Source organism: Schistocerca nitens, chromosome 7 (assembly GCF_023898315.1).
Source record: "Schistocerca nitens isolate TAMUIC-IGC-003100 chromosome 7, iqSchNite1.1, whole genome shotgun sequence".
Classification (NCBI taxonomy): Eukaryota; Metazoa; Arthropoda; class Insecta; order Orthoptera; family Acrididae; genus Schistocerca; species Schistocerca nitens.
Window position 1 is genome coordinate 332995009 of NC_064620.1, and position 22689 is coordinate 333017697.

A 22689-nucleotide genomic window follows, 5' to 3' on the forward strand; every position below is an offset into this window, starting at 1 on the left:
CCAACAGGACAATGCACGTCCGCATGTATCCCGTGCCACCCAACGTGCTCTAGAAGGTGTAAGTCAACTACCCTGGCCAGCAAGATCTCCGGATCTGTCCCCCATTGAGCATGTTTGGGACTGGATGAAGCGTCGTCTCACGCGGTCTGCACGTCCAGCACGAACGCTGGTCCAACTGAGGCGCCAGGTGGAAATGGCATGGCAAGCCGTTCCACAGGACTACATCCAGCATCTCTACGATCGTCTCCATGGGAGAATAGCAGCCTGCATTGCTGCGAAAGGTGGATATACACTGTACTAGTGCCGACATTGTGCATGCTCTGTTGCCTGTGTCTATGTGCCTGTGATCTGTCAGTGTGATCATGTGATGTATCTGACCCCAGGAATGTGTCAATAAAGTTTCCCCTTCCTGGGACAATGAATTCACGGTGTTCTTATTTCAATTTCCAGGAGTGTATTTCCTTATCTCATGGGGTAGGAATAGGACTCGGGTAGTAAACGCCAAACAAGTGAGAAAGGCATAATATTGATTTTACTATTAACCACCGCTTACACAATTTTACATTAATAGCACCAGAGACGTCGACGAAATGCTGTACAGCGTCAGGTTTCCACCTGTTGACCAAAATTGGAATTAATGTTTTACTTGCGTAAATCGCTTCCGCATTAAGGCATTATCCACCAAGTTTCGCTGCCATAAGATAATTACAGCCCACAGTGGACCTTAAGTGCAGCTGCACTTTAAGTAATACCACCCAGTACATATGCTGATCACATTAATATCAGTCTACCTAACTTGTAAGTCTTGAAAGTGCACCTTACGTATAAACAAAAGTAGCTAGTTAGTAGCTGGATACCACCTAAAATTATAAAAATATTGCGACATGTTTTTTAGTTGTTTGTTTTCAGCAGTTTTTTGTGTACAGAAATGGAGAAATGGGCAAACGAGACAACTCTGACTTTTATAAATGCGATTCATCTACGACCATAACCATGGGACGTCGACATTACTGTATACAAAGATCGCAATCTGAAAAACGAGTTAGCAAGCTGTTGTCGACGAGCTCAGAGTCACGCTTGATGAAGCGCACAAAATATTCCGAAGTCTTCGAACCTACGCCACACGTGAGGCAAAAAAGTTGCATGGGAAGAATGGAAGCGCTGGCGGCTCTTCATTCACATGGTTTACATTTTATGCCATAAGTTTTATACTACCTCGAGACGTTCCTTGAGCAGGAACTGATACTGTAAGCAGTGGTGTGCGCTGGTGAACAAAAACCGAAATGAAAATAAAAATTGTGTACTTCTTTCAAATCACCCTCAATGAAATCTTTCAGCATTGCATGCTTGTACTACCATGAAGTTTACTGATGAACATTGAACTTTAAAGAGACACCTTTAACTTCCTTACGAGTGAGCAGTAACTACAAACCGAAGGATGGTCGAAGGTTGTTTTGTAACTGGTATACACAGTTCTGTATTGGTGTCGGTTTTTAGTAATTCTCGGACAAACTGCTTTTATAAGACATTCGAAACCTTGTTGCAAAGTCCTGGTAACGTTCTGGAACAGAATAAGTGTCCCTCAATGAAATTAAAAATTATCACAATTAACTAACAAAAAATTATTTCTTCGACATTTCTGTCTAGAGAAAGCGCAAAGATTCACTTCGAAGTTGGGAAGCAATGCGCATTAAGCACAATGCACGGCCTCCATTTCCAGGAAACTACGCGTGCACAAATGCGCTTCGTTGTTGCGCTGTTGGAAATTTATGCGCATGCGCGAAGCTGAACTCGAAAAAGGCATCGTGTGTGCGCACTTAAAAGCAATAAATCGCTACTCATTTCCAGCGGCTCGCGTTCGCCGATTGTGTGGCAGTAGCGTGGCCCCTGGCATATATTTCTGGTCCGGAAATGTATTGCCGCAAACACTGGGGGCGGGACGGGGTGGGTGGGTGGGTGGGGGGGGGGGGGAAGAATACTAGCCAGTAATGGTGATGTACATGTGGCTGCAATTCGTGTGGCTGCAATATTGCCGGGCAATTGTGTCGGAATATGTTGTCGGCAATATACGTGGGTGAGTCAAATGAAAACCTTAAATATTTTTTTAAATATTATTTATTGTGCACAGGTGGTACAGAGCTGTATCACTTTTCAACATAATCTCCCCCACGCTCAATGCAAGTCTTCCAGCGCTTACAAAGTGCATAAATTCCATTAGGAAAAAATTCTTTTGGCAGTCCGCACAACCACTCATGCACCGCGTGGCGTACCTCTTCATCAGAACGGAACTTCTTTCCTCCCATTGCGTCTTTGAGTGGTACAAACATATGGAAATCACGTGGGGCAAGGTCTGGTGAGTATGGTGGATGAGGAAGACACTCAAAATGCAGGTCTGTGATTGTTGCAACTGTTGTACGGGCAGTGTGGGGCCTTGCATTGTCATGTTGCAAAAGGACACCTGCGGACAGCAATCCACGTCGCTTTGATTTGATTGCAGGCCGCAGATGATTTTTTAGGGAATCTGTGTATGATGCACTGGTGACAGTGGTCCCTGTAGGCATGTAATGCTCCAAAATGACGCCTTTTTCGAACCAAGGTCAGCATAACCTTTCTGCTGATGGTTCTCTTCGAAACTTCTTTGGTTTTGATGATGAGAAATGGCGCTATTCCTTGCTCGCTCTCTTCGTTTCCGGTTGGTGGAAGTGAACCCGGGTTTCGTCAGCAGTAACGATTCTTGCAAGGAAGCCATCTCGTTCAAAGCGCCGAAGAAGTTCTTCACAAGCATCAACACGTCGTTCTCTCACTTCAGGAGTCAGCTGCCGTGGCACTCATCTTGCAGACACTTTGTGAAACTGGAGCACATTATGCACAATGTCGTGTACTGACCCACGACTAATTTGTAAACATGCTGCAACGTCATTCAGTGTCACTCGGCGGTTTTCCTTCACTATGGCTTCAACTGCTGCAATGTTCTGTGTAGTCACAACTCGTTGTGCCTGACCTGAACGAGGAGCATCTTCCACTGAAGTCACACCATTTGCGAACTTCCTACTCCATTCGTAGACTTGCTGCTGTGACAAACATGCATCACCGTACCGATCCTTCATTCGTCGATTAATTTCAATAGGTTTCACACCTTCACTACGCAAAAACCGAATAACAGAACGCTGTTCTTCCTTGGTGCAAGTCGCAAGTGGGACGGCCATCTTTGTAGTGATACTGCGACGGTATGTGTGCATCTACATTATGCTGCCACCTACAGGCCATTCGGCACGCTGTTTGTAGCACGCTTACCAACTTACAGGATGACGGCACGAAATTTCGATTTGTCATTACAAATGTAAGGTTTTCATGTGACTCACCCTCGTACAACATTAATGGCCATGGAAACATACGTGTAGGTACAGATACATGACTTGGACCACGTCCTAATGTCCGTGAAACAAGAATCAGCAGGGGCCAGTCTCATTTTCAAACCGTCTCACAATTTCTCTCACTCTGTCTCTCAATCTCTCTCTCTCCCTCCCTCCTCCCTCTCTTTTTTTCTTATATGCAGAAGTACTATCATACTTGCAGTAGGACTTCCTGTTTGGTTTGCGAAAGGGTCCATTTCTCTTTATTCTGCTTGAAAAGGATTGTGGGCTCTATGGGTCCTTAAACCCTTCTACGGTGTTGTCAATGCTTGAGGCTGGCGTAACATGGGCGCTTCACTTATTCCTCGGAGGTCTTTGACGCGGTGCCAGCTTTCTCTTGCGATGGTCCCTCTGTAGTTGAGTGTCGTGTAGTTGATACAATGGCGTCGACCTTATCCAGTAGTCTTCTCGTCCGCTCATCAGTCTCGTAGTGGATGTTTGCCACGTTACGTCCCAGGTGAAGATCGCAGACCCTGGCCTATCATGGTGCTTTCAAGATGAGACGGAAACATGCAGTAGTTGGAGAAGTTTGACTTTTGATACACTCGCGGCCGGCTGCTGTGGACGAATGGTTCTACACGCTTCAGTCCGGAACCACGCGGCTGCTACGGTCGCAGGTTCGAATCCTGCCTCGGGCATGGATGTGTGTGATGTCCTTAGTTAGATTTACGTAGTTCTAAGTCTAGTGGACTGATGACCTCAGTTGTTAAGTCCCATATTACTTAGAGCCATTTGAACCACTTGCTACAGTCGCCGTTCCCCACGTAGAGCATCCCTAGAAGAGAGCGGGTAGAAACGTTGCCTGGTAGAGACGGAGCTTGGTGCGGACATTCATTTAGGTGCTAGCCAGAAGAGCATAAAGCCTACATGTATAATCTTTTGCCCCGAATGTGGCGTTTAAATAAAAACTTATTATCAAATCGTACTCCCAGGTAGTGGACGCCATCTGTCCAGTTGGTCGCCGTGTTAGCGAGGATCAGCCTCTCCCTGAGCTCGGGTCGACGGCTTGTAAACACCACCGCCCGGGTCTTCCCTGCATTGAAGAGGATCTGGTTGTTGTGTGTCCTCTGTTCAACTAGTGTGAGTTGCCGCTGCATCCGGCAGGTGACTGCGCTGACACGCCGACTACTTGTCAGAGGACCGTGTCGCCCGCGAATTGGGCAAAGGTAACCTGAGGTAGTAGGGGCAGATTGGAGGATGAACAGTACATGGGACAACACCCATCCATGTGGCATCCCCTCCGACAGTATCCCCGTCGACAATCTTGATGATAGAATGCTGGCCACCGATTTAGAGAAAGAATCGGCGATTCGGTAGAGAGCTGTCTCGTAACTTCAAACAATAGTCCGGAAGGACGTTCAATGCGTGTAGTTTGACAGCTAGTTTTGCCTTCCGAATGCTGTCATACTACGCCTTCTCCAGATCTTAAAATAGAGCCGAAATGGTCTGAATGTGTAGAGTACAAATCGCCCAGATGTCTACACGCTCTGACGTACGGTTTAATAATACACTACTGGCCATTAAAGTTGCTACACCACGAAGATGACGTGCTACAGACGCGAAATTTAACCGACGGGAAGAAGATGCTGTGATATGCAAATTATTAGCTTTTCAGAGCATTCAGACAAGGTTGGCGCCGGTGGCGACACCTACAAAGTGCTGACACGAGGAAAGTTTCCAACCGATTTCTCATACACAAACAGCAGTTGACCGGCGTTGCCTGATGAAACGTTGTGATGCCTCCTGTAAGGAGGAGAAATGCATACCATCACGTTTCCGACTTTGATAAAGGTCAGATTGTAGCCTATCTCGATTGAGGTTTATCTTATCGCGACATTGCTGCGCGCGTTGGTCGAGATCCAATGACTGTTAGCAGAATATGGAATCGGTGGGTTCAGGAGGGTAATACGGAACGCCGTGCTAAATCCCAAAGGCCTCGTATCACTAGCTGTCGAGATGTCAGGCATCTTATCCGCATGGCGGTAACGGATCGTGAAGCCACCTCTCGATCCGTGAGTCAACAGATGGGGACGTTTGCAAGACAATAACCATCTGCACGAACAGTTCGACGACGTTTGCAGCATCATGGACCATCAGCACGGAGATCATGGCTGTGGTTACCCTTGACGGTGCATCACAGACAGGAGCGCCTGCGATGGTGTACTCAACGGCGAACCTGGGTGGACGAAAGGCAAAACGTCATTTTTTCGGATAAATCCAGGTTTGTTTACAGCATCATGATGGTCGCATCCGTGTTTGGGGGCATCGCGGTGAACGCACATTGGAACCGTGTATTCATCATCGCCATACTGGCGTACCACCCGGCGTGATGGTATGCGGTGCCATTGGATACACGTCTCGCTCACCTCTTGTTCGCATTGGCGTCACTTTGAACAGTGGACGTTACATTTCAGATGTGTTACGACCCGTGGCTCTACCCTTCATTCGATCCATGCGAAACCCTACATTTCAGCAGGATAATGCACGACCGCATTTGCAGGTCTTGTACGGGCCTTTCTGGATAGAGAAAATGTTCGACTGCTGCCCTGACCAGCACATTCTCCAGATCGCTCTCCAACTGAAAACATCTGGTCAATGGTGGCCGAGCAGCTGGCTCGTCACAATACGCCAGTCACTACTCTTGGTAAACTGTGGTATCGTGTTGAAGCTGCATGGGCAGCTGTAACTGTACACGCCATCCAAACTCTGTTTGGCTCAATGCCTAGGCGTATCAGGGCCGTTATTACGGCCAGAGGTGGTTGTTCTGGGTACGATTTCTCAGGATCTATGCACCGAAATTGCGTGGAAATGTAATCACATGTCAGATCTAGTATATTTGTCCAATGAATGCCCGTTTATCATCAGCATTTCTTCTTGGTGTAGCAATGTTAATGGCCAGTAGTGTAATACAGCGTGGAGGTGTGTGCGCCAAGCACCTGGTACTGCAGGAGGGCAACGAGGCAGCTGCGAAGGTCACCGGCGGCGGGCAGCAGAAGGGAAGCGGCCAAGGTTGCTGCGGCTGGGGGCCGGGTCCACCGCTTGTTAGCTCATTCACTGCCGCCGGCAGCTCGGCTCCGCCACACACCGTGTCCGCGCTTCCCGGAAGGACGGGGTCGGCGCAGCTGGCCGCCGTCTACAGTATACGCTGACTACTCTGGGCTACAGCTATAGTCCCGTTACAGTTCCTTTATAGTTGACATCTCACACGTTGGAGCTGTCTTCCTACAATCAGTGTGTCGAACCTCACGCCAGAACGGTTCGCCTTTGCAAAACTGCCACAAAAAATTACCACTTCAATTCATATTCCTTGTCTGGCTTTTGTTCTTGGTGTGTTTGGAACCAGGGTTGTGGGTCTTGAAGTATCCCCAACTCTCTTGTGGTTGCCTTTTTAGGTACTCCACATCGACGTATGCTCGTAGATACGTATCGTCGGTACGTTTTCCGGCTTTACTTCCCGACGTGACAGCGACGACTCTCCGATGAGGTGCGGGCCTTGTGTTTTGCTATTACTGCGAGTCTTGTAAATATCGATTTTATTTAGTAATTTGCCCGCGGCTAAAACTCTCCCCTTTTATAATTAAGACAGCCTGCGCCACCTTTTGGAGGGAGTGGGGACGTCAAAAGAGTCACAAAAGTTCATATTAAGCAATCCGTAAAACACGTAAACATTCACTTCAGTTAGCTTTCCGCTAGATGGTGCTGACGTACTGCTGAGTAGCTTTGGTTCCGTAAAACCTTCACTGATTACTACTAGGTAAATGAAATAAGTACAACGCTCTTCTATTTCACTTTCACTCTATATTCAAGGATTAAGATGGTGATCGATGATGGTCTATTTAAAAGGTTCCTAGCCTGGAGGAATCTAAGTAGGCCGCAATTGCCGATATGCACGCGCTCTACGTCCAGATTCGCAACTAACGGCACACTACACTTTCAAAAGTCCACACGTTAATATCTGAATACCGGTACCACTGAATTCACTCGTATCAGCGGACAATTTGAGTTTCTGTCGTCTATATATCCGTAAAGTTCCAATCTAGCACTAAAGTCCCAAAATCCCCTTAACACTGCGTTGCTACCAACAGTCAGAGATCGTACACTACATCACTTTTAATCTCCGTAATATTCTAACAGTTTATCGTGAATCTTAACACGATAAAGTCCAATCTAATTATTGTCTCGCTGACTCACACGGGCTCCTCGCCCTTTAACAAAACAACCAAGGAAGAAAGGCGGCAGTAATGACGATCAGGCCTATTTATAGGTTTTTCATCACAAGAGTTTAACGTCAATGCCTTGTCCATGACGGAGCTTCCGTGGCTTTGCTGAACATAGACGTTAAACTACTTGCTGATATACTATAATTTTGATCTGCAATTACCGAACTCTGATTCTACACTATTTTCCCCTCTAATAATTCTATTCTTAATTTTAAATTATTCTTTCTGTAGCTTTTATCACTTTAAACTGAACCGAGGTGTTACAGTCTGCCCTTTTATTTCGATCATCATCAGACATGATAACCACCGCAGAGCGATGGTAACGAAATACACACGTTTCGTATATAGCATTAGCCAAAACCCACTGGATCCTTTAGTACGAGACGCCATTTGGCGTCACATTTTGAATTATCATCATCAGAGATACTGACCTACAGTAGATAAGCTTCATAAGACACTGCATGTGGCCGAGCTCTTTGAAGGCAGCAACTCATCGTTGCAACGTCCGCCCCGATAGCTGAATGGTAAGCCGGCACGGTATCTCAGCGTGTTCGGTCAGAGGGCTGCTCGCCCTCTATAATAAAAAACTGAGTTAAAGAATCAACGATCAACTTGAACGGATGTCTTGTGACGTCCGCCCAGACCAAACGCAATGAACAATACCGAACAAAACAAAACAAAAAGAAAAGAAAAAAAAATGGTCAGCGTGACGGACTGCCGTCCTAAGGGGGGCCGGTTCGATTCCCCGCTGGGTCGGGGATTTTCTTCGCTCAGGGACTGGATATTGTTCTGTTTTCATCATCGTTTCATCCCCATCCGGCGCGCTGGTCGCCCAATGTGGCGTCGAACGTAATAAGACCTGCAACAAGGCGGCCGGGCCTGCCCCGTAAGGGGCCTCCCGGCCAATGACGCCAAACGATCATTTCCATCGTTGCAACTACGGCTATTGGGGAATTAATATAACACCAAAATGGAAAGTAGTCCGGTAGAGCTGTGGTTACGATACACAAGGTTGTGGGTTCGAATATCGTCAGGTGACACAGTTTTTTATTTGTAAATTTTTATCAAATTGATTCTGGCTGTTAACATTACTTTCAATTAAATAGTTTAAATATAACATTTTTTAAATTTTTTATCTTTTGTCATATCACGTTCATCATCGGAACGATATTTTTATTTTCCTTTCTATGACATTTTTTCGTTTGTGTCGCCTATATCCTGTAACCCAGTGCCAACCAGGACTGCTCATCAGTTGATGTCGCATCAGCTCGTTTAGCCAGTATGAAAGCTGTTTCAGGAAACCAATGAAAGCGAAAAATTACAGTTTGCTTTTAGTGCCAAAATTGAATTTTTTTGTCGTTTTCTTGTGGAGATCTGCTCGAAACACCAGCCATGAACAAAGCGAGCGTGCTTTATAGTTTTGCAGCAGGTTGACCGCTGTTTTCTCGGATACATTATACATGACGAGGTATGATTAAGTTAAGACATGGACGTAAATTAATGTTCAAAAAATGGCTCTGAGCACTATGGGACTCAACATCTCAGGTCATCAGTCCCCTAGAACTTAGAACTACTTAAACCTAACTAACCTAAGGACATCACACACATCCATGCCCGAAGCAGGATTCGAACCTGCGACCGTAGCGGGTTCAAATGGCTCTGAGCACTATGGGACTTAACAGCTGAGGTCATCAGTCCCCTAGAACTTAGAACTACTTAAACCTAACTAACCTAAGGACATCACACACATCCATGCCCGAGGCAGGATTCGAACCTGCGACCGTAGCGGTCGCGCGGTTCCAGACTGAAGTGCGTAGAACCGCTCGGCCACTCCGACCGGCGCGACCGTAGCGGTCGCGCGGTTCCAGACTGAATCGCCTAGAACCGCTCGGTCATCAGCGGCCGGCCAAACTCACTTTTGAAGCAGCTGTCATGCGGTGCGTATCGTTTCGCGAATTATTTTTGATACGAATGAGCAATGTACGAGGAGAGGAGGAGCACTGCAGGTTCAAAGTTAAAATCTTCGAAATCTGCTCCAGCTGCCAGTGTGATGTATTGTGTAGCAAGCCTAGTTCAGGACCAGGTCGGCCAAATCCAACAACACACACAAATTAATAGTAATTTGTTGAAACTTGAACATGGTAAATATTTAAGTTTGTAAACAATTATTGTATACGTAGATGAGATGTAATTAATATTGGCACTTATAACACTTAGGATTTCGTTCATTGAAGCATGATAGTTTCACCTCATAGTCAATTTCGCACGCAGCCGGATCTGTGCTAATACGATACTCTTGCCGTAGCGATTGTTACAAGTAATCGCTGGTTACACAGAGGCTGGGCTGAGAGGCAATACGCTCGGACATAAATAACTTCTCGGCAGCGACTGCGTAAGAGAACACTAGGGGGCGTGTCGACGCCGATGTCTTCGATGCGCGGCTGCGATTGGCAGCGACTGTCTTTAATTACGGCGCTCTAGTGAGGTACCGACTTTTGCGTGCGATCTCTGACGAACGACACCACAGACAGATACCTCAAAGTTTCAGATAACAGTGCGACAAGCAACTAGCTGTTGTCTGACAAACGCACGCATAAAGATCACATTTGTTTGTCAAATGAGCATATCAATCAAAATTTCTCACAAACATGTCAAACGCAGTCGACGTTTAAAAAAAACTACCAGCACACTGGCAAACAATTTGATAAACACGTGTAGTCTGATATCAAATTCTTGTCGGGTTTCCAGACGGATCAAACTGTCATCTGAGCACAATATTTCAGCGGTCCACCTGACCGCCATCATCAGGTGAGAAAAGCTACGCTGCTCTCGCCGATAACTGACTCCTCTCGCAAGTGACTGCACCTTTATATGCATCGGAAGTACAACAGCGCATGCGCTAGATACAGTGCGCACGCACTCAATCATTCGGACCTTGGTCAAACGAGCACATGCTGTCTCGGATGCTGAAAATTTACCACAGGAACTGCAACATCTTAAGGACGTGTTCAATAATAACGGCTATACGGACCGATAAATTCAACGTGCTTTTGAGTTTGGACCTCTACCTGATCCTTCTGAAGAAACCTCTAGGTGTGTGGCTTTTCTTCCGTACGCTGGGAATGTGTCCGCCAAGATAGGTAGACTTTTGAAGAAATATGAGATCAGATGTGTTTTTCGTCCGCCACCTAACGTTAGAGCACTTCTTGGCTCTGTCAAAGTTGATTTAGGTTTGAGGAAGTCTGGAGTTTACAAAATACCGTCTGAGTGCGGGAAAATTTGCATTGGCCAAACTATTCGTACCGTCAACGAAAGGTGTATTGAACATCACCGCCATACGCGATTATTACAACCAGACAAATCTGCGGAGGCTGAGCATTGCCTTACAGAGGGACACAGGATGCTATATAACGAGAGGCAAGTAGTTGCAAATGCTTCGCAGTATTGGGATAGTGTTCTAAAAGAATCTGTCGAAATCAGACTAGCAGATAAAATCATTAACCGTGGAATCCTGTTTATCAGACGTGAAGAAACAACGGCATCTGAATCGGCGGGCTATGAATAATCATTTGTAACGACATATCGTTTCCGACAGTATTCATCACCGGAGGTGCTGCAACTCTTGTGGCACCAGGGGGCAGCAGGAGTGATTGAGCACGTGCGCAATGTATCTAGCGCATGTGGTGTTGTACTTCCGATGCATGTAAAGGAGCAGTCATTTGCGAGAGGAGTCAGTTATCGGCGAGAGCAGCGTAGCTTTTCTCACCTGATGATGGCGGCCAGGTGGACCGCTGAAATATTGTGATCAGATGACAGTTTGATCCGGCTGGAAACCTGACAACAATTTGATATACTAAAACGCCGGGTAAGTCTACATAGTCACACGGGTAGTCTGACAAATTGTTTGATCGTCTACGAAGGCCTCAACAATCAACACCTCGCAGTGAACTTCCCCCAGCCGTGGACGACCTCGGCCGCTTCCCTTCTGCTGCTGCCTTTCGCCACTGCTGACCTTCATGATCCTACATTTCTCCGGAACCCAGACAGATCTTCCCAGAGGTAAGCTTGTATCACTTTCTCTATTATGCTGTAAATAATTCTGTGAATATTTTGCAACCATGACTAATGAATTGATTGTTCCTAGTATGCACGCATTCGGGAGGACGACGGTTCAATCCCGCGTCCGGCCATCCTGATTTAGGTTTTCCGTGATTTCCCTAAATCACTCCAGGCAAATGCCGGGATGGTTCCTCTGAAAGAGCACGGCCGACTTCCTTCCCCATCCTTCCCTAATCCGATGAGACCGATGACCACGCTGTCTGGTCTCCTTCCCCAAACCAACCAACCAACCTAGTATGCACACCTATAAGCACTTGCTTTTTTTCGGACTGGAATTATTACATACTTCCTGAAGTTTGAAGCTATTTCGTATGTTATGTACACCAAATGGAAAAAAAAAATAATTTTGTCAAGGCTGATTCTCCCTAGGATGTCAAAAAGTCCGAAGCAATACCGTACGTGAATTTTAGAATTTATTACAATACTTTTGTGGGAGCTACATGTTATAAGTTAAATATTGACTTTTTTTTACATAGCAAACGCAATGCGATACGTAACTCTGGATAGATGCTCTTACCGAAAGATGTATTTTGGAACTATATGAAAGCGAAAACTATTTCAATGAGTCTAATAGTTTTCGAGAAATTACGTGATAAGTTGGAAACTGTTTCCAGGTCGGGACAATATTATCAGCTTAGAAAAAAATCACTTCTGCTTTAACTAAAATTAACACCAGATTTGTGACATCTTTGAAGGTGCTATAGAGACTTAGGTTCTAAACCAAATGTCAGAACCGGGAATTCCCTTCCAAGTATTCTCAGCTAGCACAGTGTCAGCCCTACTATCTCGACAGTCATGCAGAGTGGTCCTTCTGTGAAGATGGAATGCGGTGATATTTCTGCGAAGCCCAGAAAACTTCAAGTAGCTTTTGCTTTTCACAGTCGTGGATTTCGCCGCCTCACAACCAAACTGTCACACTCGAACCCAACCTGGACCTCGGGTTAAGCTAGGGATCGGTCTAACAACAAACACCTGCGAAAAGCCGCTCATCCCAGCAAGAGCCCAGGCTCTGCAGAAGTGTTCCAAAGCCCTCGCATGGTATTTGGCTGAAAAGAAATGAGGTTTTATAAATGACGTACTAAAAACGTGAAAACTACCATTGACACGGTTTCCAGCAAAGCTGGTAAGCGCATAGAAATGATAACACGGTGCGTGATTACAAAAGTGATACGCGACCACAGCGCTCCTTAGGTTCGAGCTAGAGAAAACAGGAAATGCCTAATTATATTGGCAGATCGGATATTTGAACCGTCAAAACTCGAGTCAGTGTCTTAATCACTCCCGAATGCGAGTGCAGTGTGCGCCTCCTCGCTCGGTCGCAGTATTTGGCACAGCGCTGAAACGTTGCAATGAACATCCACGCAATTTGATAGCTCTACGAGATTTATTCATCATCAAGGAGTGACTTCAGTTGAATACGGCATACCCGAAGAGCCATGTGGAGTATTTTCCTCCCCGAATTGAAGGATTATCATGACTAGGGAGCGTTTGAAACAATATTAGCTTGGTATGTCCTGGCGGTGATTAATTTTCTGCCTACTGTGCTTAATAAATCACTTCTGCAGAGTGCAAGAGAGAGTTAATATGCAATGATTATGCGGTTGTGCTTCTCCGCGTCTTACCCAGGTGTGCGCAAATCTACCGAAATTCGCAGTGCTGCTAGTCAATTTTACGTATTTTACAAACAAATCTCCTCCTCCTCTCTCTCTCTCTCTCTCTCTCTCTCTCTCTCTCTCTCTCTCTCTCTCTCGTGTGTGTATGTGTGTGTGTGTGTGTGTGTGTGTGTGTGTGTGTGTGTGTGTGTGTGTGTGTGCGGCACCGTACTTCTCCCCTCATCGCCTGAAACAACAAGCTGCAAAGTTCATAAGACGATGTCCTCTTTACTCAGTTGCCCCCGTTTACGGGGCAAGAAGTTCAGTTCCGCATAGACGCGCTGATTTCTAAACTAACCGAGGGCGCTAACAGATACACGCCAGCCGTGCATAGCGAACATTCTCTGTCTGCACGCTGAAATATAACTTCCTGGCATGTTAATACACTGTGCCGGATCGGGACTTCAACACGGATCTTACCCTTAGGAGGCAACGCTTTTACCAACTAAGCCATCCGAAAATAAAAAACCAGCCTTATTCAGTCTTCCTGATCTTCTCATCCAAACTCCCTGTAAGTTTTCTTTCATACACTGCCCGCAAAAGACAAACTTAATGGCTGCAGTCGCAGTTTTCATGAAACAACATTTCATTTCATCTTAACGGTCGATTGTAGATTCTGCTGCTGAGATCTGACGAACAACTCGAGTCATATATATCTGTATATCAATGATATACGTGTGAAGACAGACAATTTTTTTTAATCATGACGCACTCAACACGCATCCGTTTTGAGGTATTTGTGAAGTAATCGACTAGACGCACAGAATTACATTTCTCTGCTTGCGGCGGGTCCGGGGCGTCACCAGACACATCTTCGCTGGCCATCGAAGCTCAGTTCGAAATGGGACTCATCACTGAAGACACTTCTACTCCGGGCAATGAGATTCCATGGCGAAGATGTGTTTGGAGACGTCCCGAACAGCGGTGAGGATACTAATCTGACTGTTGGCCGCCATGGGGTCCGGCAACCAGAAGTAATGGTCTGGTTTGCCACTTCTCTTTACAGCAGGATCCCTTTGGTTGTCATCTGCGGAATCCTTACAACACAGTGGTAGATCGACAATATTGTACAGCCTATTTTGTTGGCCTTGGCAGCAAGCCATCCTAGGCTTACATTTCAACAAGATAATGCTTGTCCGCGCACAGAGAGAGTCTCTACTGCTAGGTGCTACAGTCTGGAACCGCGCGCCCGTACGGTCGCAGTTTCGAATCCAGCCTCGGGCACGGATGTGTGTGATGTCCTTAGGTTAGTTAGGTTTAAGTAGATCTAAGTTCTAGGGGACTGATGACCTCAGATATTAAGTCCCATAGTGCTCAGAGCCATTTGAACCATTTGTCTTCGTGCTTGCCAAACCCCTTACCTTGGCCAGCAAACTCGCCGGATCTCTCCAAAATTGACAACTTTAGGACCATTAAGGGAGGTCCCTCCTCCCAGCTCGGTATTTTGACGATTTAACGCGCCAATTGGACGGAATCTGGCACGACATCCCTGCGGGAACATCCAACGATTCTGTCAATCAATGCCAAGTAGAACAACTGTTTGGATCAGGGGCAAAGGTGGACCAACAAGTTATTGTCTTTGTCTTGTGGAATTTGTTACGCTCTTTCTCTTGAATAAATCGTCCAATCTGCCTGAATGTATAATCATTCGTTTGTTTGTACATGTACATCACATCCACCGATTTCTGTCCCATTCGGATAATTTCTTCGTAGAGCGCCATTTTTTGTCTCAAGAGTATGTATTGGAAACAAAAATCCAGTTTTCAATACAAAAAAACTCTTAATGACCGATCTTTTATAAAAAAAGTTATTAATGAAGAACGTACAATTTTGAAAAATTGCAAAGTAATTTATCTCTCCTTTTCTGTTTACGCCTCATATAAAAGCGCATAGAACATGCATCTGTATTTAAAAATTTTATTCCGCCAGTATTCGAACCCAGGTCTCCCCTCAAGGTACGCGAGGACTCTGCCATAGAGCCATGCTGCTTGTCGGATGCCCACCACTTTAGTTTAGCGTATTAAGCATTGTTGGGAAACTTCAAAGCCGATTTTCTGTAGTGTTTTTGAAAGTTGCATCTAACTGCCTGGGAGAGGTCTATTTGAGTTCGGCATTTCACGTAACATAAATACATAAATTTACAAAAACCCGATGGCCGTGGGGTCTCATTGTCGGCTTGTGTTCCTCCTCCACTGCCTCGGAGTCTCGGTGCTACAGCTGACTAGAGGAGACGGCTGCACGCCGAGCAGGGAGAATCAGGAAATGGCTCTAAGCACTATGGGACTTAAAATCTGAGGTCATCAGTCCTCTAGACTTAGAACTACTTAAACCTAACTAATCTAAGGACATCCCACACATCCATGCCCGAAGCAGGACTCGAACCTGCGACCGTAGCAGCCGAGCAGGGCCCTGAGGTTGGCCACACTGTTCTCACTGGTCCCTCGGAGGAGACGCATCCGCTGTTCTGCGTTCTGAGGAGACACACCGCAGTCCGAAATGTCGAGCTGGTGAAACACCGACGTCAGTAGATGTTGACGACCTCGTCCACTGCTCCGCCGGGGACAGTCAAATTGACATTTGAATCTCTGTACGCAACATATCAGAAATTCAGAACATCGTGATAAGTACGCAGCCATTTAGACACGAATTCGAATGACGAAATGAATAAAATGGACAATACCGAACAATGTGTCTAACATTTAGTGCTGAAAGAGACATTGCCAAAAACAAGGCCAGATTTCTCCCTCGAAAAGGCAACCATGCATTATATTTCAATTCCAATGTACAGAAATTACCTACAAGAGGACATTTTAGCATGAATTCAAAATCACTGTACCGTAGACTGACGATATGTCCGTCCGACGTACAACACGAAATTCTTTGAACATGATAAAATATTTCGGTCCCTATTCATCTTAATCGTTTCTCACCGTATGTACAAACGTCTCATGCGCGAAATGGTGGAGAGAGTAAAGACTGGCGAAGTTCTAAAGCGATATCCCGCTATCATTTCAGCATCATTGCTCGAGCTACATTTCCACATAACCGCAAATGAAGTGACAAATGCACCATTACTACATCGCTTTCTCTGCAGATAACTCAAATGGTTCAAATGGCTCTGAGCACTATGGGACTCAACTGCTGAGGTCATTAGTCCCCTAGAACTTAGAACTAGTTAAACCTAACTAACCTAAGGACATCACAAACATCCATGCCCGAGGCAGGATTCGAACCTGCGACCGTAGCGGTCTTGCGGTTCCAGACTGCAGCGCCTTTAACCGCACGGCCACTTCGGCCGACTGCAGATAACTAATCTCTTGAGTGTCCACCGCACCACGGAATTACTCCGCAGAGACGACTGGGGAGACCGCCCTTGTGGGCAGGCCTAGAGGAAACGGGGACAGTGCAGCGACCACAAATACTCCCCGATGTCACTGTTTATAGAGAGAGCCGGGCGGAGCGATAAATATCCGACGCCTCGGGCTATAGACGAATTGACGCCGTTAGCCGCGTTGCATCACCGACGTCCCGACAGCCAATCAGCGGCCTCCCCACTTTCCCTGAGAACGATCACCACCGACTCGAGGCGGGGCCGCACGAAGTCGCCATTCCAGGAGGCCACGGGTCACGCCGCGCCGCGCCGCGCCGGGCAGAGCCTGCCTATCTCATTCCTTATGCAACGCCGTCTTTCCCCAGCGCAACCATCACACGCCAGCCGCGCAACCAGATGTTCAGATTAGTGGCGTGGGCGCACGTACGTCGTCACACTGACTGGAATCTCGTCGCATACAAGCTTTATGCTGCGTTTACACGGCGCGAAACAGACTAGCGCAACAGTTTCGCGAGGCAACTCTCCCGTAGTGTAAACGTGGCCCCCACTGCGAAACATGCTGCGCGAGGATGTCTCGCAGTGAGCCAGAACTGTGTTGTTGTTGCACAGGGGATGGACAAACATATGGAAACACCTAGCACACAACACATTACCGTACGTAACATGGTGTCGGAAATCCGTCTGCATTCAAAACTGCTTTCAGTGCTCTCTAAGTGGATAAGTACAGGTCCTGAAAAATAATGGCAACTAAAGCTAACGATGGCGGAGGTGGATACCTATTACTCTCCTCCTTATTCTTCGCCAGAGTCCTCTTCAATGAACATCCTTCACCGCCACTCAACACACATGTCATCCGCGTTATGACTTGGCGGATGATGTTTCTCCGCTTTCCCTGTAACCAGTACAAATCTTCGTTATGGTGCCTCTTGGAGCACCAAACACTTCGCAACCTTTGGTTACGGAGGCACCCACCATACGAGAACCAACAATTTTCTCACATTCACATTCACTTACGTCAAAAATAACGCACTCGCAATCAGACAGAACTCTGTTCTGACCGCGACTGACACTTGCAACATATTGACAACACTGAACAGGTACGAAATTATATTAATACCTTCAGCTGCTAACGGGCGTTGATATATATCAACGGGGGCAGGTGAAAAATGTTTGCCCCGACCGGGACTCGAACCCGGGATCTCCTGCTTACGCTCTATCCATCTGAACCACCGAGGGCACAGAGGATAGCGCGACTGCAGGGACTATCTCGCGGACGCATCATGCACGACTCACATTCTCACCTTGTATGTCCACACACTACATTCGTAGTGTCCCACCCCAACACTCATTACTCGTGGAAGACATTTTTACCAAGTCCCGTAAGAGTTCGGGGAATATGTGTGCATCCGCACAGAAGAAGAAGGTCATGGCCGGTGTTGCCAGAACTATATACTTGTATGGATATGGTGTCTGTTCTTTCGGACATGTCCGAAAGAACGGACACCATATCCATACAAGTATATTGAACAGGTACCGTTCGTTGTCAGATACAAGAGTGCAACTTGCACGCTCAGCTAGCATCTGCATTTATGTTCAGACATGCATTTCTAACGGGTTTCCATATTTTTGTCCAACCCTTGTATGTTTAGAGCGCTCATCATCTTAGTCATGAGCTCCCTTAGAATTAGAGCATGAGATGACTACAATTAAAATACAAAATGGTTCAAATGGCTCTAAGCACTACGGGCCTAAACACCTGAGGTCATCAGTCCCCTAGACTTAGAACTACTTAAACCTAACTAAATTAAGGACATCACACACTTCCATGACCGAGGAAGGATTCGAACCTGCGACCATAGCAGCAGCGCGGTTGCAGACTGAAGCGCCTAGAAACGCTCGGCATTATCAGTCGGCAATTAAAATACATAAAACGCAGACGTTCTAAAAATCTACATAAGATCGCATTCGGTCTCTCGCACTCTTCTTCATATCACTACACAGTTGCTCTTAACGGTACAAAAGTTAAAACCTATACAAGATAGACAATTCAATATTGCTACGTGGTTTCGGAAAAGTAATCCTTTAATTGTGCTTTGCAGTGTAGTCTGGTGGCTTGGTGGCTATGTTCAGTATTTACTGATCGAGACAGAATTGGCGAGGTTTTCGCTGAAGCCAATGAATTATATTTGTTTCAGCGGAAGTTCGAGTGTGGTGTTTCGTGTTTTTTCCCTATTGACAGTGAACTAAATTCTTGTTCGTTGTGGATATACCGGCAGGAACTGACTGAAACAATTTTGGAGGCGGTGTTGAACTGTTAGCGGCGTTCCAGTCTACTGGTCTGATCTCGTAATCTTCCTGATAGTAGTTTGGCTGATACAGAGCATTACTGACTTTGGAAGTAATGAGGAGTTTCTCCGTGTCTCACGGGTCAAACTGTGGCTGGCGACCCTTATTTAGATAGATTTTCCATGTGTAGCACTGCAGAGAACTAATGCAGGTACGACGATATCCGCCGAAAATCTAATCCGCGAAGCTGTTCGCCGCGTAATTCGTCTCGCATCCAGTGGGACCTTGAGCGAGACCACAAAAGCTCCAGGTGTGGAAGAAGGAAAGGTTTCAACTCGATGGCTTGAGTTCGCTTCGGTGTAAGCAAGATACCACATGCACTTTTGTGTTTGACAGAGACGAAAAATGCGTGCTGATCTGAATACTAGATAGGGCACCCAGTAGGCGGTGAGCTACACAGTCTTCCTTTCTGCCACGTCGTGAAGAGCAGGAAAAGGTGAGAGGTAATTATAGCCAAGGCACCAGCTGCCAGCTACGGCACCCCGCATGCGGGCGTGCGCTACTGTCCTTGACGGGCGGCGTTAATATTCTTCAACATGCGGGCTGCCCAGCTTTCTCATTAACGTCGGTAAGCGCGCGACAGCATGCACTACCTTGTATTTTCCAAAACGCCTCGCACGAGAACGAGATTCTTCCGGGACTCATACCTCATGTTTCGTTGGTGATCGAAAATTAGGGTCAGGCATCTTGGGCCTAGGGAGCTCTTGGCCTAGGGAGCATTTGTATTTCCAATAAAAGGATCACCTAGCGAGGTGGCGCAGTGGTTAGCACACTGGACTCGCATTCGGGAGGACGACGGTTCAATCCCGCGTCCGGCCATCCTGATTTAGGTTTTCCGTGATTTCCCTAAATCACTCCAGGCAAATGTCGGGATGGTTCCTTTGAAAGGGCACGGCCGACTTCCTTCCCCGTCCTTCCCTAATCCGATGAGACCGATGACCTCGCTGTTTGGTCTCTTCCCCCAAACAATCCAATCCAATCCAAAAGGATCGTCCTAGTGTCACTACCCTACAGTACAGGGTCAAAGTACGAATATTACACACTTCCTTCTGCTTAGGCAAATGGTTCTTTTTCCATTTGATATGATCTACGGTGGACCTCAAGGGGTTTGGCCGAGCGATTCTAGGCGCTTCAGTCCGGAACCGCGCTGCTGCTACGCTCGCAGGTTCGAATCCTGCCTCGGGCATGGATGTGTGTGATGTCCTTAGTTTAGTTTAAGTAATTCTAAGTCTAGGGGACTGATCACCTCAGACGTTAAGTCCCATAGTGCTTAGAGTCATTTGAAACATTTTTTAAGGGGTGTGGGGAGACCACTTATTTCATGGCCGGTTCCTGAGAAAAACCGAAAAAATCATTTTTCACCATTTCTTTCCCCGTCAGCAGCGGATATCTCAATAACTAATGACAGAAAACTGTAGATTTTACTGCTGTATTCTCGAGGCATTTATGTAGGAGTGCCAACTTCTAGTTTTCAGAATTCTCTATCTATTATCGAGAAACATCCCCAAAACATTGTCTGATTTCAGGACGGTTATGTACAGTAAATGGCTGAAAGTCTTATGATATATTCCCAAGATCCCGATCTTGGGAAATTTTCTGGATATGTTTATCCGTTTCCGAAATACAGGGGGTTCACAGTTACGTCGCATGTACACGTTAAATCCGGTATGAGGCGAAAACATAGTTTATAAAGTGATTAAGCACGGAGAAATATGCTGTAAAGTGTCTCCATTATCAGCAGAAGGTTTCTGAGAACCAATGTTGTAGAACTGAAGCATACACAAAATTTTTGTGCACGTTAAATCCAGTCTGAGGTGTAAAAATAGTTTTGCGTTATTTCAGTTGCACGTAAGTAAACTATCAAAATTTTAATGCCTCATAAAGTCCTTTTCAGTGGAAAAATGCTCCAGTACAAAAAATTCTAGTACGCTCCTGTATTAAAAGATGAAAGAACAGATACCATCGGTGACAATGCAGCTCTTTTAGATTGAAATGATAACTAAATCTAGACTCTAAGCTGTCGACCGTTGAAAATGTATGCCCCGGCAGGGGCACTACGAATATAGTGTGTGGACATTTAAGTTGGGAACGTGGGTCGCACGGGGAGCCTGCAATTGATAGATCCCTGTAGTCGCACTATCCTCTGTGCCCTCGGTGGCTCAGATGGATAGAGCGTCTGCTACGAAAGCAGGAGATCCCGGGTTCGAGTCCCGATCGGGGCACACATTTTCAACTGTCCCCGTTTATGAATTTCAATGCCTGTCGACAGCTTAGGGTCTTGATTTAATTATCATTTAATTGAAAAGAGGGGTACCACTGGGTTTACAGCTGCCTCATTCTACATTCCTCAGCAACTTTAAAAAATTCTCGACAAATTTTGGCATGTGAGCACATTCGCGCTTTCTGGTGCTGAGAGATGAGGAGACAGTGGCAGTGGGAAAGATATGGAAAAATAATAAATAAAGGAATACGGCAGAGAGTGGTTGTGGTACAGCAAGAGCGAAGGAGACAATAGCAGTAGGAAAGAAAGAGACAGACACATTGGCAGTGGAACATAGTGACAGAACGGTGCTAGGAAAAGAATGATGGAGTAAGAGTCAGTGGGACAGGAATAAGGAGAAGAAGAAAGTGAAGTGGGTGAGAGCGAGTGCTAATGAGAGACAGTCTATAACAGTGACAACGAGGAAGAAGGAGACAGTGACAGTGAGAAGAGATGTTAGCAGTGCGAAGCATTGTAAGAGACAGCGGCAGTAAAACAGATCAAGAGGGAGACAGTCAGTGTGAGAGCAGACAGTAGTAGCAGGACAGAACTGAGTCTGTGGCTGTGAGAAAGGAGGAGACGATGATAAAAAGACACAAAGAAACAATAACAATGAGTCGGGGTGAATGAGCGAGTGCGAATGGGAAAGTGGGAATAGATGGGTATGAGCGACTAACGGCAGTGGACTTGTGGGTGGAGGGAGCTGGAGTTAGACCAGTTTGTGGAAGTGAGAGATGAGTTGCGTATGAAAAAAAGAGTGCAATTTTAAGGTTGCTGAGGAAGATACAATGAGGCAGTTGGTATCCCACTTTTCAGTCAATCTTTAAATAAACAAGAACACATTCACCTTTTTTGTGCTCCGATAGGAGCATTTCGCCGCTGGTTAAACTCCTGATTGCAAAATATACACGTCGCGATACAGTACCTTTCCGTAAGCTGTTTTCTGCCATTGACCGCCTGTTCGTAACTGTGAGAATTACCTGTTCCAGCTCCATGTTATATGCCTATAGCCATTGTATTGCACAAGGCAGAATGTTCTTCTTATCACTATCATCCACTCAAATTACTTTTCGTATTCCTCTTTTTCTTATTCTCGCGATTTCACCGTGAGATATACGACGGAGCTTTTACAGCAGCAATTCTCTAAGTTTACACAACAATGACTCTCCGAAAAGACGTCGTCTTTCATCTACAGATCACCATCTAAGTACCCTGAGCATATCTGTTGCACCTCCCTAAGGGCTACTCCGAAGAGTTACGTTCGTATCAGAGCTTGTCTGAATTTCTTCCTTATCTGCTGTGACGCCTAGATGGGAAGCACTTCAAACACGAAGGTATACGAGTACTC